Here is an 18,024-nt window from a genome sequence, read left to right on the forward strand (position 1 = left end):
TGAAGATGATTATTCATTTAAAATGAGGGTTACATTCCTGGGGGTGTTGGGAGCAGGCAAGAAGGCTGGTGATGGTCACCCCCAAGCATGGACTGCACTGGAAAGCAAGGAAGCCACAGACAGCACTGCTGGGGACCGCAAGAAGCTCCTAAATACTTCAGCCAAAAGCACTGCTTGCTGCTCATCAGTCCTTTGGAGAGGAACAGAAGACTGCAAATATTTATCCAAAACTGCAGCAGAGGAAAGGCCAAAAAGTGACCTAAAGGACTAAGGGGACAGCGGGGGAGATGGCAGCGGCCAAGCCGGCGATAGGCCTGCGCCTGGCGATGACACCACACTGAGTTATCGCACTGCAGCTGACTTGGCATTTGGGCACAACTGTTTCGGCACTTTCCTATGGTTCAGCACACCTAATTTCAGCAGCAGGTGAAGAGGTGGCTCCTGAGCTCTTGCAGGGACCACTCAAATCCTCAGAAATGCAAAGGCGCCCATGTTCCATTAATTGGGAGCGTCTCGCTGGTAGCTGCTATTGCCAAGGAAACCGTTAGACCTTATTAGCAGTATTCATGCATTAATGCTTATGACGAAGGGAAAAACACCACTAACCTACCCTCCTGTCGTGGTTCAACCCCAGCCAGCAATTAAGCACCACACAGCCACTTGCTCACTCCCCCCACCAGCGGGATGGGTGAGAGAATTGGAAAAAAAAAAAAAAAAAAAAAATAGTAAAACTCATGGGTTGAGATAAAGACAGTTTAATAGGACAGAAAAGGAATGGAAAATAATAGTAATAGAATATAGAAAACAAGTGATGCACAATACAATTGCTCACCACCTGCTGACCGATGCCCAGCCAACCGCCGAGCCATGATGTCCCCCAGCCAACTCCCCCCAGTTTATATACTGGGCATGACATCATATGGTGTGGAATGCCTCTCTAGCCTGTTTGGGTCAGCTGTCCTGGCCATGCCCCCTCCCAACTTCTTGTGCCCCTCCAGCCTTCTCGCTGGCAGGGCATGAGAAGCTGAAAAGTCCTTGATTTAGTAGAAACACTACTTAGCAGCAACTCAAACATCAGTGTGTTATCAACATTATTCTCATCCTAAACCCAAACCACAGTACTATACCAGCTACTAGGAAGAAAATTAACTTTATTCCATCTGAAACCAGGACACCTCTCCAGTGTAATGTGCCTATATAAGCAACAGATTTAATCTCTTCCCAACCTCTTTGGTACCAGATGTCATCCTGGAAACATCACAGTGATCCCACTCTTCCTTCGCTCCAGAGGCAGTTGAGTTTTTATCTGCCTGAGGGCCCTATTCCACCAGCAGACTACACTCAGCAAGAGGAGATGATCTTTCCAGCTCTATTAAATGTATTTAGCATTAAATTCTGAAGGACGAACGGGGAAACCAGATCCATCACCCACAATCCTCTGACAGCCTCCAGCGATGCGAGTTACACCGCTTCATACAAGTGGGCCCCATCTTCACAAAATATTCTCAAATGCTCAACAGCTATAAACAAAAGAGCTGATGACCCTGCAATACCACAACCTGCTGGGCTTTGGAAATTCAGCCTTTCCTTTCCATGCCTTGGGGGAATAGAAGTCTTCTAAGATGATGGAGTTGAAGGCTTGATGGGGACCGCTCCCCTCCCTTGCAGCACCCCACAACCAGCGATTGCACACTTTCAAGACAGGGGTTTACACACACCCAGGCAGCATATCATGACTTCTAATCACACAAAGCTAGCCAAAAAATAAGAAATACAACAGGTTTTGGTCCTATTTACACGTGCATGGTCAAGGACAGCTTGTCCAGGAGAAAGACAAAGTGAGGAGCAAACAACATCTCCCTGCACGGATTACAGCCATCCTCTCTGCTTTGAGCCCACTGCAACAGCCTGGGCAACGCCATGGTGAGCTACAAACCCCACAAACTTTATAATAAATGCAAATATCTGCAGCTAGTGACTGCTTGCAGGCAGGCAGGTTCATAGCCAGGAGATGGGGAAATACTAGTGCAGGGCTGGCTGCGAGGCTGCCCACTTATTTCACCTCACTGCAATCCACACTGCTTGCACCAGAACAGCTCCTCCAAATCCACGCAGGTACAATCCCTTCCCCACCAGGACCAAGCCCTGGGGGGGATCGAGGCCCCTCTCCCTGATGCACACAGCCCAACACATATTTTGCTCTCTCATTCTCGCTCATTTTACTTACATGCATCACACCCACCCTTAGGACAAATCTTTTTTTTTTTTTTTCTTCCTCACCTTTCCTCCTCTTTATTCAGAGGAGAAACTGAACACCAGGTACACAGGAGGGTGTCTGGGCAGGGCAGGCAAATGGTTGTGTCTGCACTTGCTAAAGGACTGAGGATTCCCTGATGCAGCCTCCTCTCTGCCTCAGCAGAACCCAACTTGTTGTGTTGTATTTATTTTCATTTCCTTCTAAGCTTTAAAAAAAAAACAAAACATATTTGCAGGGCTGCAGCGCATGGAGGATTTCCCATGTGCTCCCCGGGAACGCACAGCACTGCAGGGGAGAACTGAAATAGTAATTAAAACTGGAGAGGGTGATGGGTACAGGCTGGTTTTTTTCTTACATCTGTATTTTGCAGCCTCTGGGTTGTAAGAAGCAAGTTCGTAGGAAATGGCTGTTTATAGGGAATGGGTGAATGAAAAATAATCACAACTGCTGCAAAAGAAGGTGGATTTTCAATTTGAAAAACACGTTTTTCAAACAAGAAAAAGCTGACCTAGTTGAAAACCCAGAAAGCAGCAGGTTGGCTGACTTCTATTGTCCTTAAAGTATTTATCGGAAAATGCAGTGCTTGGGGAGTGCGAAGAGTGCTTTGCAGGGACCAAGAAGGATTTCTACACTTGTCATGGTAGATGTCTGGTGAGTGCCCCCTGAGCAGACACTACTGTCCTGGCTGCAGTGAGCTGCCCTGAATGAAGAAGCTACATCAAAATCTCAATGGAAATCCCAATATCCAAAATTCAGGAATGCTGGGCTGCCATTTTCCTGAGCAGACAGGTCCAGAGGAGAGCCACCAGCCCTATGTACGCTCCAAGGCCTCTCCTTCCAAAATCATGAGTTAGGCCACACACAAAATCATGCCTTTTCCACCTAAAACATAACTCAACAGCTGGGGAGTGATTTTGAAGGCTGTGAGCGAGGCCATAACAAAACCTATGTGAATACTCTGGTTAGTGTGAGGAAAATCAGCTCTTGCAAGAGTGCTTCAGCTGAAGCTGGTTAAATAGAGAAGAAACCAGCAGGAGCTAAGGGAGATGTTTGCAGGACGCAGTTTTCCCAGGGAGAAGGTTCCCCGATGGGGTTGCAATGAAGGACACAAAAAGGGAAAAGGTTAAGACCTGGGCAAATCTCAATCACAGTATCTGGGATTAAAAAAACACCTGCATGAAAACCCAGGAGGCTAAAACTTTCAGCTACTCCCACACTACCTGAAGCCTGATATTTTTTCCTCTTACTAATAGAAGAAGTCCCAGCTAAGGGAATCTTCTGCATTATTTATTGGCAGCTCATGCTGGCGTGTGTAACGCTGGCCCTGGAGATAGCGAATAGTCTGCTCAATCTTAGCTGATAGGGGAAAACGTATATAGCAGCATCTGGAAAAGTAACTAAGTATTATCCCTCAAGGACTACCTGTTTTACATACAAAGGACTGAGCAAGCACAGTTAGGAACCAGAAGGGCTTTAGCTCTTGCTGATCAAGGACATCTGAACCAAAATTACACTGCTGTTCAGATGTGTGCAATTCTTGCTGGAATAATTTTCTTTGGTGGAGTGATAAGGCCAATACCAAAATACTTTAGGGCCCAGGGAAAAAAGTGCCAGATGCCAAGTACTGAGCACGGGGGAGGACCAGCCTCCTGGGAGCAGGGATGGATGGATCAGACCACCCTCCCCTTCCAGCCCATGAATGATCTCCTACATTTCAGTGATCAAACAGTTGACTCAATTGTGAAATTTCCCTTTTACTATAGCCACAATAATAAAAAAGAAATCTGATGTATCCTACTGTTTTGATGCTTATGGCAACGTTACAGGTCTTGGCCAGGATCAGGGCTCTCTTGCAACAGAAGCTGTACAGACATGACAGCCCATGACCATGGGCAGCGCAGCATCCCTCCACCATGCACTCAAAGCTAACAACCAGCAAAAGTGACTCCCAACTTGCTTCTTTAAATAAGGTGGGTTTGAAGATCAGTTTTCCTAAACTGTCAGGATTAATATTGGCTTTGGAAACATCCCACAGATTTTTCTATGCAATCCGTGTGTCCTGGACTAGCAAAAGCGACGAGGGAAAGCCTGCAAGGTTTGCTTCACAGCTCTCAGCCTCTGAGTATGAAGTTGGCAGATCAGCCTTCAGAGGTCACAGCTAAATTGAGTAGATTTCATTGATTGCGCCATTAATTGCCTGCCCAGCGGAAAGCTGCTGCATGATGGACGACCCGTTAATTTACAACGGATCACGCATAGGAAGCTTTATTACAGAGGAAAGCAGTAGCAATTGGCCATGCAGTAGCAACTACTGCTCCTCTGCTACCTTGTGAGACAGTTGAACTTACAACCAAACTTACCAACCTCCTTTTTCAGACGTTGCAAGCAACATCATAAAAGAATAGCAAAAGAGAGCTGTACATCCAAAGCACATGATTTATATTGAGCTGAGTGCTTGCTGGGAATAAAAAGTGGATGTTAGCTTATTTCTTTGAGCACCATAATCACTAAGCTGGCAGGGAAAGAAAGTATTCAATCTATTTTGCTTGTGTATTACCATTAACAAATGTTAGTGCAGAACTTGTTCACAAGGACGAACTGCAAGAGGTTTGCTACCTAGAAGGGACAGGGGGAACCCTGGATCCCAAGCTGGCACCACAGGACAGGTATTTAGGAATACAGTACCAACTTTTTGCATGAAAACTGCATAAGCCCATGCTCAACTACTCCTGACCGATGGGGAATTGAAGATGCTTTGTTTGTAGTCCCTTCTGGCAGTTTTGGGCTTGCGTTTTCTATTTCTACCTTTGGCTTAGTTTATGGTTTTACATAAAATTGAAGACCTGATTCAACAAAGTCAGAAAAGATGTGACCTGTTTACCACCACCTTTAATTATTTCTGCAGATTTCTAAATTCATTCCCCAGGTTTTCTGCGTCCTAATAGCTTATTGATTCCATGGCTTCTGTGCCATCTTTCATTATTCTTTGCTATTTTATTAATTCAATTTGAAGAGAAAATAAACCTGTGGAGTCTATATAGCATTCCTCAAGAAGGGTTTGCTTAGCTGTATCTGGCAGGTTTAGCTAAGTAATCACTTGCCAGCACAGCTCTTTAGTAACCCTGTTGCACACTGCATCCCTCTGAATTGTTAGTAGAAGCAAAAATAAGAGTTTGAGGTTTACAAAGGAGAAGCATAGGACCACTGCTTTGTGCTGTACCAAGAAGGGGAGAAAAATCAGTATATAACTCACTGAAGATTTGGCCCATGCATTTATCACTGTTTTTTTCTACTGAGGCTTTTCTATTTCTGTCTCTCCCCACGGCTTGCTGTATTACCTGTCAGCTGTGTCCTTCCCCAGGGGAAACCAGACCCTCTTTTGGTTTGTGCAAGTCTTTGCAGAGGTGTTCTGTGATTAGGATTTTGCATCACAGGCAGCAGCTGAAGGCCTCCGCCAGCAGCAGGACCACAAGCGACAGCAATAGACATGCTAAACACAACCTGAAAATTGCAGCTACATGATTAGACTTCAAAGTGCCTTATTACAGGCATGCCTGTCCTACAGGTATAAACTCCTGGAACAGATATACAGAGACTCAGATAAATATGGAAAATTACAAGAATTTATATGGAAAACTACAAGATAAAGGAAGGGACATTGGCTATAACAAATATGGAAAATCCAACTGCATCACCACAGGAATGAGCCTTCCCTTTCCTCTTTTGCAGCTGTCTCTTGTCTTGCTACTACCTCCAGATAAGACCTTTAATTCCAGCTTGTCTTATATAAATGAAATATAAGGCAGCAAAGAATCGATCTCTGAGCACCACGTGCATCATGCTCTGGTACCTGTTAACCTGGCTTTTACCAAACTCCTGTTGAATCCTGCACATAGATGTGCACGCAGATTTTCAAACACAAAATAAAAGGCATCCACTTCAGATTGCACGCCTTTACACATCACTTCCCAATAGCAGAACTTCGCCATTACTTTTTCATTTCCTCTCCTTCACTGTACACACCTACTTTGTTAAATTATGAATTTAAAGATTAAGTACTTCTCCGACCACTCTAGGGGAAGATGAGCTTTCTTGCAAGCTCAGAGCTCCCCTCCAGCACATGCACTGGGAACAGCATAGAGCTGCAGGCTAAAATGCAAAACTTGGCCCCTCTTTGTACCCTTCATATGCCTCTGCCACGAAAACCTGCCAACTATGTTCAGGTTCTTTGCAAGAGATGGAACAGAAAAGATAATCAGGCAAATTATAAGGGGGAGATTTTCAAAAGAACAAAGCACCTCCTTCTCCCTTCCAAGCAGCTGGAGAGGCTTTGCAAGCGTGCTTAAAGCCAACTGGGTGACAGGCATTTTCCCAACAACTGGCAAAAGTTACTGTAAAAATCACTCTGCTGTTCAGCCAGGGGAAAAAAACAAACAAACAAAGGAGCAGAACAGCTTAAAGCATTGCAACACTCAGGAGATAGGAGCTGTATTTCACTACTGCTCATTTCTAACCTCAGCTCATATCAGCAGTATGTCAGGCCCGTTCTGTAAATTGGCAGCACGGGAAGACGTTTGCAATGTGCTAAATGAACCAAGTCCCCAGCGTTGCTGGGAGAAAACCTGGCTTCCCATCTCGGAGGCAGTTAAATTCAGTCTTCTGCACGTCTCTCGCTGCTGAAACTGTCCTCATTCTAGCTCATTAACCTGAGTGGATATTGCTTCTTTAAGCGATAATACTCATTAGGAAGTGGTAGAAGGCAAGAGCTATTTTCCCCGCACCTACGCAACACGCAGTACATACGCACAATGGAACAGCAGCTTTAATTTAGGTGGTGATTTTCATATAAACTACATCTTGCTGACTGATCTTAGCAGCTCAGGTTTGTACGTCAGCAAAATTACCCATCTGATGGACCAAGTCTACTCCGACTCCACCTGTGCCAAGCAAGCCTCATTTAAAAGTTAGTCCCACACAAATTCAGCACAGCTCACACAGAAGGGATTAAAGCAGCATTCTGTGATAACTACCAAGCAGGAGTCAAGTAATTGGCAATACCTGATAGGAAATGAGCTCCAGACCACAGCATTTCTAAAGTAATGCCATGTACTCACAATAAAGCATCACCTGTGCTGTACAACTCTTAAATACGTCTCTATTCTCTTGTCCTTATTTTAATCTAAATCATCCATTCCTTTTCCCTTTCCCTCCTAGCCCACCAAAACTTCTTCCAAAGTAAGAGACACTAACAGCCTCCTCTTGAAATCCCTCCGCACACCAGGATCAGTATTTTCCCACAACCACCAATCATTTCCTCCCCCGCCCCTTAATTTCTAGGAAAATCTGGAGTGTGATTAGACACCAGCTTTTCTGGGAAATCATAATTTTTCCCTACCTGCTTTATTTTCCTCTTCTAATGGATGTAGGTACCACCTCTTCTTCCTCTTGCAACTGTGCCTGCTAGTCTACAACTCCAAAGGCTTCTTGCTTAATCATCTAGCAGAACTGCAGCTTTCCCTCCTCACCTACCTCCAAAGCCACGCAGCACTACCCAGAAGTTTGCTGTTTCATCCTTGGAGCTTGCCATTCTGCGAGCAGCAGGAGAAATTAGATAAGTGTAGTATTATTTTTATGAAGTACTGGAAAGAAAGAGTTTAAAAAACCCAAACACAACAGGAAAAGCCCCAACAATCCTTGCCCTATGCTTGAGCTATCAGGAGGAGCATTAAATGTGATGTTTAAAATGAAATCAAGGTAAACAGCCTCACCTGGGGCCCCCAATGAACACCAGCTGTTTAATCAACAAGGGTCAGCCAACGTCCCAGCCCCGTCAGCCCTTCAGTCAGCAAGCAGCCTCAAGGCTTTTCATGAGATTATTCAAGCTCTAACATTGTTCAACACAGATTGGGCCACCCCTTCTTGCAGCAACCTGCAAACCTGGCTTTTCAACAGGTGATCAGATTTTCAGGGGCTGTAAGAGGGGATGAGGGAAATTGCCAGACCCATTGGATGCAATTTTAATGACTTTAAGACCCGCTTGTGAAGGATGAACCCATGGGCTTTGGTAAAAAGTCTTCACCGCATGTGACAGTTTAAATCTTACTTTGTACTTACAGTTCTGCACAAATATCCTCTCCAAACCGACCAAAAATCTGCACCCACAGTGACCAGGCTCCTGAACATGCTCTCCAGAAATGCTAAGGGGGGAAAAGTTTCCCACAGTACACTATAACTTCACTGCCACTTCCTATTTTGTTTCCTCTGACAATCTCAAATTTCCTCTGTGTACTTCACATGTATTTTGCAGCATCCCATTGGCAAACCCAAGCATCTTAAGCTGCTGCTAGCTTGACAAGAGGAGTTTCTCTGAAGCAGAGCAGCCTTCTCCACCTCTCTGTACCAGAAACTCTCTCCAAAGACACAAGCTAACAAGTTTTCACACAACCGCTGGAGAAACCAACCCCCAAAATGGGCTGAACTTTACCAACAGCCTCCCAGAGCAGGGGCAGTCATCAGACCAGAGCTGTCCCTTCATCCATATGACCAGCTCTGGGTATTACATCAGTTCTTCAAGCAATTTTGGTGTCATTGCTGTTACCTCAGTCCTGCTCTCCTCCCCCAAACCCTTCTTTTTCCTTAGCTTTAGCCTCTGAGCTGCTGATACGCTGCCAAGTGACACAGCGGTGCTGTCATCTCCAAAGACCCTTTTGAAGCTTAAAAGCAGTAGCTTTGAAATACTTTCTCCTTGATGTGGTCTCCCATTTTGGACTACCAAACAACCTGGCGCTGACACAAAAGCTTTATATTGCCTCTTGCAAACACAGAGCATCTTCCTCCCCCAGTACAGAAGCGTACAGGCTGTTTAGGGAGATGACTGGATACATATTAAATCAAAGTGCACATACCTTGGTACGGCGTCTTCCCATTACCTTCTGAAATCACTGCGCATTTCAAAGCTCTCAGTTTGTACCTCGCTTTGAAACAATTCTCATCATCTTCACAGCAGGTATCCTATGTATTTCACATCCCGAGGAGCACTCGGCACAAAGATTTTATTATTTACTGCAACAGTTGAAGGTAATAAATATCTGATTTGACACAGTTAAGTAAGATTGCTTTATCCAACAACTGACTAAATTGGCCTTCCCTTTTCTCACCCACCCCAGCAAGGCTCTGATCTCCAGTTTCTTCATCTGCAACAAGGTGGTAATATGGCTTCACAGGACCGCTGGCAGACCATTTCAAGATTATCTGATGGGGGCACAAGCGATGGCAAGCATTATATTAAGCATTTCATCTGCTGTCGTTGTGGGCCACATTAAACAACTGGACATATTCATAGATCACCTGAACACCAGTATTGCATTTGCTGTCAGATAAAGGCTCTGATAACCAAATGACTAAGGGAAGTATTTGGTACCATTAGTATCTTGACCCAGGTATTTATTAATAAAGTTTAAGCTGTTCAGGAAAATTTATTATCTAGGTGATAAACTTAAACTTAGCTAGGAAGTTTGTCTCAGAATGTGCTATCAAACCTATTCCACCATTAATAACAGCACCCCATAGAAACTCACAGCCAACACAAGTCATCAAATGCAGTTAGCAGGCATACAGAATATGAGAAAAACAAAGACAACCAAACCCGGAGAAACTATCCTCCTACAGGATCTGGAAAAGTGAAGGAAGTCATTCAAAAAAACTAGAAAATAAATTAAAATTATAAAAAACTAGAAATCCCACCAGAAAGCCATAGGCAGCTTTAGAAATATGGATCATTATTTAATTTGTTTAGAGAGTTCATGTTGCAGCTGTGCTATATAATTATTTTACTGCAAACCATTACAAATAAAAACCCTGTTACAACAAAAAAAAAAAATCTAAGTATTGACTTGCAAAAACTACCAGGAGTCTAACAAAAAAAAAGTACGTACAGGAAAGGTCTTAATTATTGGAGATGAAACTTTTAACATTTCAACTTGATTAAAACAGCAGGGATTTCAAATTCAGTCTCCATTGCATAAATTATTTGCTCATTTGTATTTTGCTCAGGTTTTACAGTTCCACACACAGGTGCTGGGCTGTGAGGTGTTTATTGACTTCAGCTGAGTTAAGCTCAACACCCACCACCAAGGAGACACAGCAGGGCTTTGCTGTGCAAGTCGTGGGCTTTAGCAAGCAGCCAGGCTTGCAAGTCCTGAGGCTCCATGCATTTGAGTGAAAGGTAATGAAGAGCAAGTAATTCTTCATGCCGTATTTTTATTTTTACTGAAGAAAACTGAATTTTAACTCCTTTGGCGCCTCATCACACCGTTTATTCATGCACTCTTGTGTCACTTGCTGCCTGCTTAGACCAGAAGCGCTTTGGGGCTGGGACCATTACTGCAACCGGTTTGCATAGTGTCAAAGAAAATGGAGGCTCAGCCTTTGCTGGTCCTAGCTAAGAAACATTATTAACAGCCAATTAACAAGTGATATTTTCACTGTGCGGGGGATTCTCTGCGTGTTAATGAAAGTTGCAAATCTTATTAGACAGCTGGGAAGAAACCAGCAGTAAAACCATGTTTCCCCAAACAAGAATCTTCCAAGGCTGCAAAATCTTTCTCTACTTGATCACTGCACCATCTTGTGGGCTTGAGTGTCAGGAGGTAAAACAGGGCAAATCTTTAATTAAAGTAAACATTTTGTGCTCCTGTTTTTAAAATGTCCTCCTTGCACGCTCTAAATCAAATTCCACCTGCTAAAACTCTTACAATTTTAAGCAGTATTAGGTTCATAACATTTGGGCTAAAATTTATTTTATGCATAAAGCTGAGGCACTGAATTACATGAACTGACAAAGTAAGGTATGTTTGTCATATCAGACCACTGAACGATGTGTTTACCTTGTCCTTCTTTACAGGAACACTTGAAATGTGATAAAGTTTTGGCAGCACAAAGTCTTATCAGGTGCTATGGACACTGCTGAGCCTGAGCCCTGGGTGAGTGTGAAAAAGGCCAAACACCTCCCAGCTATTCTGAGCCTTCACTCTTTGCTCAGAGCAACTCGAGTCACTGCCTGTAGCAGCTGAAAAATTATAATAAAGCATTTGCTAATGTGGCAGTTGGAAGAGAACAAACCCATAAATTTTCCTTGCATGACACTAGTATCATCTTAGTTGTATCTTGCTAGGAAACATCAATTCCTTTGATAGTGGTTTGCTTCTCTTTCACCAATTCGAAATGAGGGAGAGAAGAGTTGAAAAGTAACTGTTCCTCCATCTGCCTTCAAGAGAAAAGGAAGGAAGTTTCAAAATTTAGAACCTATTTCATTCTGAAAAGGCAAGATAGGCAGTATACCCCCTCCTCCCTTCTCATTCAGTGGATACAGGCAGCTAAAACTGATCCAGCTGAACCAGCAGCTACCAAGCTAAGAAAAACCACACCTTGAGATTTTAGTTAATAGCTGGGATTTATTAATTACAGTAATTTATGGTTTTGCATGAGTAATTATTTTAATGCTGATGTAGATAAGATTGCTTTATAATACTAACCAAGAAATAATGATGATAACCAGCATTTATATGAAATGTGAAGCTTGTGATTTACAAAAAGGAAAACAGGAGTACTCCAAGGCAGCCATTTCCCCACAGTAATGTCTCTCCACCCAATGACACGAGCCACACCACAATTACTTTCTTGTCCTTCATCATTTTCATACAACATGGGAAAGGGATGAAACCAATGCACTTTCCCTGGGCACACGCAAGGAAACCATCTGTGCAATGTCCATTCTAATCCATTCTACCTCAAACGTGACGTGCAATGAGCTGCCCACAGTTCATGCCTCTTACCAGTCACACCACAAACCCCTGAACAGAGATTACAGGTCAGTCCCATCCCATCTCTTTAAGTGCCTTATATAAAAAGGAGCCTGAGGATTTGCATCTCATTACTATTAAATGCATATTCACATCACAGAAATGGTTTTTGCAGCTGGCATCCTCTACACCACCTCAGTACAGAAGGAAAGACACCAACGGGAAGACTATTACCCAGAGTAGCCACTCTCCATCAGGTCAGCAGTCGCATCCACGTCACTGTTTTCCCTCACAAATTAATTTTATGACACTGCCATCTCTCATATTGCTCAAAGCTGGCACTCAGTCACTCTTAGCTTCACTGCACAAGGTATTTTTTTTTCCTTTCTGCTCTAATCCTCTCATCTATTTTAGATTTATCCATGGTTGTTGATTGTTAAGTGCCAGGGACTCCTGCCAACTGTTCTCTTAAACCTTTAGAAAATCCAAAACAATTGTATTTTAAAGTCAGGATTTTTTCTGTTGCTTATTCCCCAACACTGTAAAATTGATGTGTTCCAAATGTAATCAAAACAGAATTATTTTATTTCACCTCCCCCCAAGCACTGTAAGATAAATAGTAGGATTATATATGCTCCCATGTAAGACCATAGTAATATGTTTAGGACACCTATTTTGTTCTAAAGGCACCATATTCTAATAGGAATAACACTTTTCTATTCATTCATCTTAGCAAAAACCAACCTGTTAAGAGGATCCCAGCTGAGGAATTTTGGTTTTGATGAAAACAATAAACAAGTAATACTAAAATGAAACTCATGAATAGTTAACTGTAACAGGTACCACCAACTTGTAACCTCAATAAACCCAGATAAACCTTTTCCTGTTTATTGAAGTATTCCCAGATCAACTCTATTGTAATGAGGCAATTCTGATACATACTAGAAAGAACAATTACAAACACAAGTTGCTGCAAACCTATCTTGAGCAAATTAAACAGCACATTAAACAGTCAAGCAAAAATTTGCCAAGTTGTTTGTTTACTGAGGTAACTGTGGCCACACTCATCTCCATTATCATTACTGGCATACAGAATCTCATTTAAAAAACGGTGGATTCCTGTACTCTTTCTGAAACATTTAAAACCATTTTTATTTCCAGTGTGTATCATACCAGCTAAAAAATGTCTTCTGTCAACACATTCTAATACACAAGCTCTTTAAATCAGGCAAAAATAGTTTTGTTTCATTAAACGCTTGGAACAGAATGTAACTCTACTTTAAAATTTTAATTAAAATAAACATTGGAGCAACCTGCTCACACTGCTCAAATACAATTCAGATAGAAAGGAATTAGTTCCAAACAAGTTTTGCATACTCCATTACCCAAGTTCAATGTTTATATTAAACCCTGCATGTTTCACAGTAATGTTCCTAGGAAAAATCCCAATTTACCTGTATATTATAGTATCAGGCACTCTATTGCTTTTTGACATTTCTCTGAAAAACATCAAACCCGTTCTTCCGTGATTAAAGTACAGAACTGACTTTTCAATGAGAGAAACCTCTGTGAAATCCCACATTTCATACAATTTATGCCCCAAGCAGAGACACATGTAGTAGCTCCACAGCCATCAGTCAGCCTGGCTCACCGGTGCCACTGGAGGGACAGGGACACTGCCCTGGGATGCCAGATGGGCAGCAACAAGCCATAGCATCATCTTTTCTTTCAGGTTATCAGTCAGGAGGTGTAACAGTCAAGAAAACAGATTCAGGTCTTTACCTAAACTACACGGGGAAGTGCAATCACAGCTGGGACAGTCCCTGAAGTCTGTAACCCAGAACTGGACTAACATTTATGTTCCACTGTCACCACTCCTTTTTCACTTGACCCATTGTGAAAATAACCAAGCTCGCACTGTGACAGTGGTTTTTTGGACTACAAACCCCTGGGTAAAGCTGTGTCCTGCTTTTTGTTTTATGAAAACCAAGAACTGTTCACCTAAATTACTACAGTAAGAACATCACTCATCACAAACTACCATTTTCAACTCTTTTGTTGGCCGTCTTGACTGCCCTTTTCCTAGCCACACCCCCTCCAGCAAAATTTCCAATTGGGTAAAAGTTTCATTACTTTCAGAAGCAAGACCAAGGTATCTTCTACTTGGAGCTGTACAGTTAACATTACTTCGATTCTTGTTGGCACAGAACGAGCATGCACTCACAAGGAATTCGTTTATATTAATGTTTATCTTTTTCAAAAAGCATACTCCAAAGACTATACTAAAATCTTTCACTTGGTGACACCAAGTGGGCAAAATGATCGGCAACATCTGCACTGTTAAGTCTGTCTCAGTGGACATCCTCATTTGCTCTCGTTTTGATGAAAACTCTTACATTCCACGCCTCTCCTATAAATATAAAAATAGCATTGAAGTGTTACAGCCCATCAGTTATATTGACATAGCAAGTCTAATTGGGAGTTTCAGTCTCAGATGCTGTTTTTCTCATTTAAGCACCTTAAGTCACCCAGTCTCCCCCAAAACTCTTTTGTTTATCAACCTCCATTGTAGACCAATCTTAGAATGAATCACTATCACAAAAGCACCCTTTTCCACTTTTGCTAGTGACACTGAAGAACAAATTACAGAGTCTCTCCTCCCTTTCTCCCCCTTTAGTTTTAGATTTGCACATTTGGACCATTATTTAGAAGAGACATAGAACACTGCCTAGAATGCTATTGCTGCAGGAACCCATTCTGCTACCACTGCAGCAGACTTTAAGAAAGATTGAGGCCAAAATAATGAAGAAATATCAAGCCTGGAACAAGATACAGGAATAGTTGCATTTGCTCTTCTTGCTGTTAGGGGTATTTAAGGCCTCATCTCTCCAGTAATTACAGCAGCAATATCACTTCTTTAAACTGTTTAAAGCAAGTAAATGACCCAACGCCACATAGAATGCTTACACAAACCCCATTTACGTTATTTACACTGCAGTGTATATGATTTTTATCATATTATAGCAAATTATAGGAGTGCTCAGCATGTTTATCAAAAAGGTGTTGTGTAATGGAAAATCATCCCTTAATGCAAGTAGTGACAAAACCAGACCCAGTTGGGGGTTTTTGAGAGAATTTTAATGTATGTGTAACCAAAACTGTAACTGTTACCATTTCTTAACTTCTTAATGCAGAAAAATAGGTAGTGCATACAAACACTAGTCCCCAGGCTCACGCACATGTTTTATCAGATTCCTTCTTCCTCAGACATTTTCAGGATAAACACCTGCAATACAACAGCATGGGTAAGTTAACCATTCAACACTAACTATGAACCCAAATGTTAATGTAAGGGATATCATCAGAAAAACCTTTGTTCACCACCAGTCAATCTGCCGGTAATTCCAGCAATTTTTGGTTAGTTTCATCATATGATATCTTTAGGTAAATTGATAGATTTCTAGCAGAAGCAAGACCTTTATCCCTTTGCTCTAGAGTGCTGACAGCAAAACTGTAGCGCAGAAGGCAATTCTTAAACATTTACTGCCCGTGTTGAAGTCTAATAAAATATTTTTTACCCTAGAACTTCATTAATTATACTTTTAGAGCTAAGAATATATAGAAATAGAAACACAGCCAATGAGAACGTTCTCAACTAGGTAATGTTTCTGAGACTGTAGCCAAAAAATATCACGTTGAAGTAATGCCACACCAAATATTAAACTCACCCAGCAGTATCTCCTGTTCTTGCTGTCTCTCTGCCTTCCACAGGATTTGTGAAGAGCTGTAATATCAATTGGTAGACATTAGTAGCAATTAGTACATGACAGTCAAAACCTGCAAGCTGTATCTAAATATAGAGATACCAGGAAATAAGCACCACAGGGCTTTAAAATTTGAGGAAGAGAGGAGGGAAAGCAGATTCATTTAAGCTATAAAGTTTGAACCTACAAAATACGCCTCCCAAGTTTTTGTCCGCTTGTAAGCCTCACTTATTCTCAACTGAGATTCCAGTTGGTATCAAACTCTACGTGGTCTAGTGAAGCTCATCACTTACCTTCACATTAGGGCCATCTCCAAAGAGTGACCCGCTTCCAGTCGGAAGTGTGTCACATTTATCTGGACAGACCAGGCTCTGCAGATAAAGTAAAACAGATGAACGTGAAGCTACGTTAGGTACTGCAAGAGCACTTTTCATAGAAAGAAGTATAAACCAAAGTTTCCTGATTAATTCTAGAAGACAAATTTCTAGAGCTCAAACGCTGCAAACATGTAGCTGTGTTTCAGACAAGTAAGAAGGTTATCGTCAGTTCTCGCATCTGACGGCACTTCCTATTCAGGGTTATCATCATCAACAGCCAACAACTTTTACATCTGGTTACTTAAAACAGAGTAATTGTTTCATCTTGAACTAACAGTTGTACCTTTACCCCTTTGTTCATGAAAGGCATTAACTCTGTTAACTTAATGGTATTTTTAATTAGTTTTAATTAGTTTTTAACTTGTTTTAAGCTGTAATTATTGCAGGTCATTTTCGACTAACAGTCCTGTATTTAACTACTTTAAGTCATTAGCATGCAAGTAAAGGCCTGGAACTTTCTTAACAACTTTGCACACCTTAGAAATAAATAAACTTTAACTTACTCTTTACTTCAAGACATCCTTCCTGTGGGAATAAAAGCAAAAGAACCATTACTATAATACTGTTCAGCAGTAACTTTAGAAAATTATAAAGTAGGTTTATTCGGGAAGAAACAAAGCAACAGAAAAAAACCCAAACCCCACCAAAACCAGAACCTCACGGCCAACAGTCTGCTTATAATTCCACCCATGTTTGTGTTGATATCATGAATCACCAAAACATTTATATCGGACAGATTTTAGTAGTCAACAATCCTCTCTAAACTGGTTTTGGTCAGAAAACTTAGAAATCTCCCTTACGCAGCTTGTCAGACGGCATCTACCATAAGGGCAATTTTTAAATTGAAATTACACAGACCACCAAGTCTAAGGTTGTAAAGTTCATTGCACAGAAAGGGCCTGGCACATCGGCCAACCAAAAAAGCGACCTGTTTGCTCAAGATAGTGCCATAAAAATAAAAATCCATAGAAGACATAGAAATACTAAAGCGCTAACCCCAGAGGCGTTACCCCACAGTCCCTACGGAGCTCTGAGCCCGGCGGGACGCTGTCCCAGCAGTCTGTGATACTGTGAGCAACAAGGGCTTCGCCTGAAGCAGCCAGGAGGCTCATGAGGGGGAGGTAACCGAATGTGAATTGACTTTAACCTAAACCAAGCTTCTCCCTGCGAGCTCGCCGAAGGCAGCGCCACCCCCCCGCGGCTCAGGCAGCAGGCCCTGGCGCTCGCTCACCCACGCAGCAAGCTCGCGGGCCTCCCCACCCAACCCAGCCCCTTTCCGCTTACCGGGGAGCCCCTTCTGCAGCCCTAGCGTAGGTTCGGCCCCGCTGGCGGGGTGCCGGCAGCGCCCGGTGCCGGTGCCCGTGCCCGCCTCCATGGCCGGCCTGCGGGGACAAGGGCAGTCAGGCGCCACGTGCTGCGAGGCCACGCCCCTCCCCTGCGCGCGGCACCAACGGCGCCCCCCGCCGCTGCCTCCAATGGTCGGGCCCGGCCCGAGCGGTCCTAAGGACGGGGAGGCGCAGCGGGCGCCACCACTGCCGGGGGCTGGGGGGGTGCGAAGGCCCCCAGCTCCGCGGCGGAAAAGCCTCCCGCTAAAAGAGAAGGGCGCCTCGCCCCGCAAACCGGGCCTCTGCCTCCTCCCCGCCCGCCTTCCACCACACCCGGCCGGCCCCGCACCGCGCCCTACCCGCCGCCGGGAACGCGGGGCGAAAGGGCGCGAGAAAGGGCGGCGGCTGCTTATAAAGGCTTGGGACGTACCACCCCGCGGCGGGGGGGGGGCCGGGGTGGGCCGTGCCACTGCTCCGGCAAGGCAGGGGTGGGCGGAGGCG

The 18,024-nt window shown here is 43.3% G+C and overlaps 1 long non-coding RNA gene and 2 other non-coding genes across 4 annotated transcripts; all 3 read right to left on the reverse strand.

Moving 5' to 3' along the window:
• Positions 1-15,173: 15,173 nt before the first annotated feature.
• LOC141952749 (uncharacterized) lies at positions 15,174-17,903 on the reverse strand. Of its 2 annotated transcripts, XR_012631727.1 has the most exons (6): positions 17,883-17,903; positions 17,483-17,580; positions 16,702-16,723; positions 16,115-16,192; positions 15,786-15,841; positions 15,174-15,343 (listed from the first exon to the last, which is right to left on the reverse strand). It is a non-coding gene; the product is annotated as an uncharacterized LOC141952749 (long non-coding RNA). The 2 variants fall into 2 exon arrangements; XR_012631726.1 differs by lacking the exon at positions 17,883-17,903 and having other exon boundaries at positions 17,483-17,869.
• LOC141952831 (small nucleolar RNA SNORD65) lies at positions 15,417-15,490 on the reverse strand. The gene has a single exon (XR_012631778.1). It is a non-coding gene; the product is annotated as a small nucleolar RNA SNORD65 (small nucleolar RNA).
• LOC141952827 (small nucleolar RNA SNORD49) lies at positions 16,339-16,413 on the reverse strand. Its single transcript, XR_012631774.1, has one exon. It is a non-coding gene; the product is annotated as a small nucleolar RNA SNORD49 (small nucleolar RNA).
• Positions 17,904-18,024: the final 121 nt, after the last annotated feature.

Source organism: Strix uralensis, chromosome 20, assembly GCF_047716275.1.
Source record: "Strix uralensis isolate ZFMK-TIS-50842 chromosome 20, bStrUra1, whole genome shotgun sequence".
Classification (NCBI taxonomy): Eukaryota; Metazoa; Chordata; class Aves; order Strigiformes; family Strigidae; genus Strix; species Strix uralensis.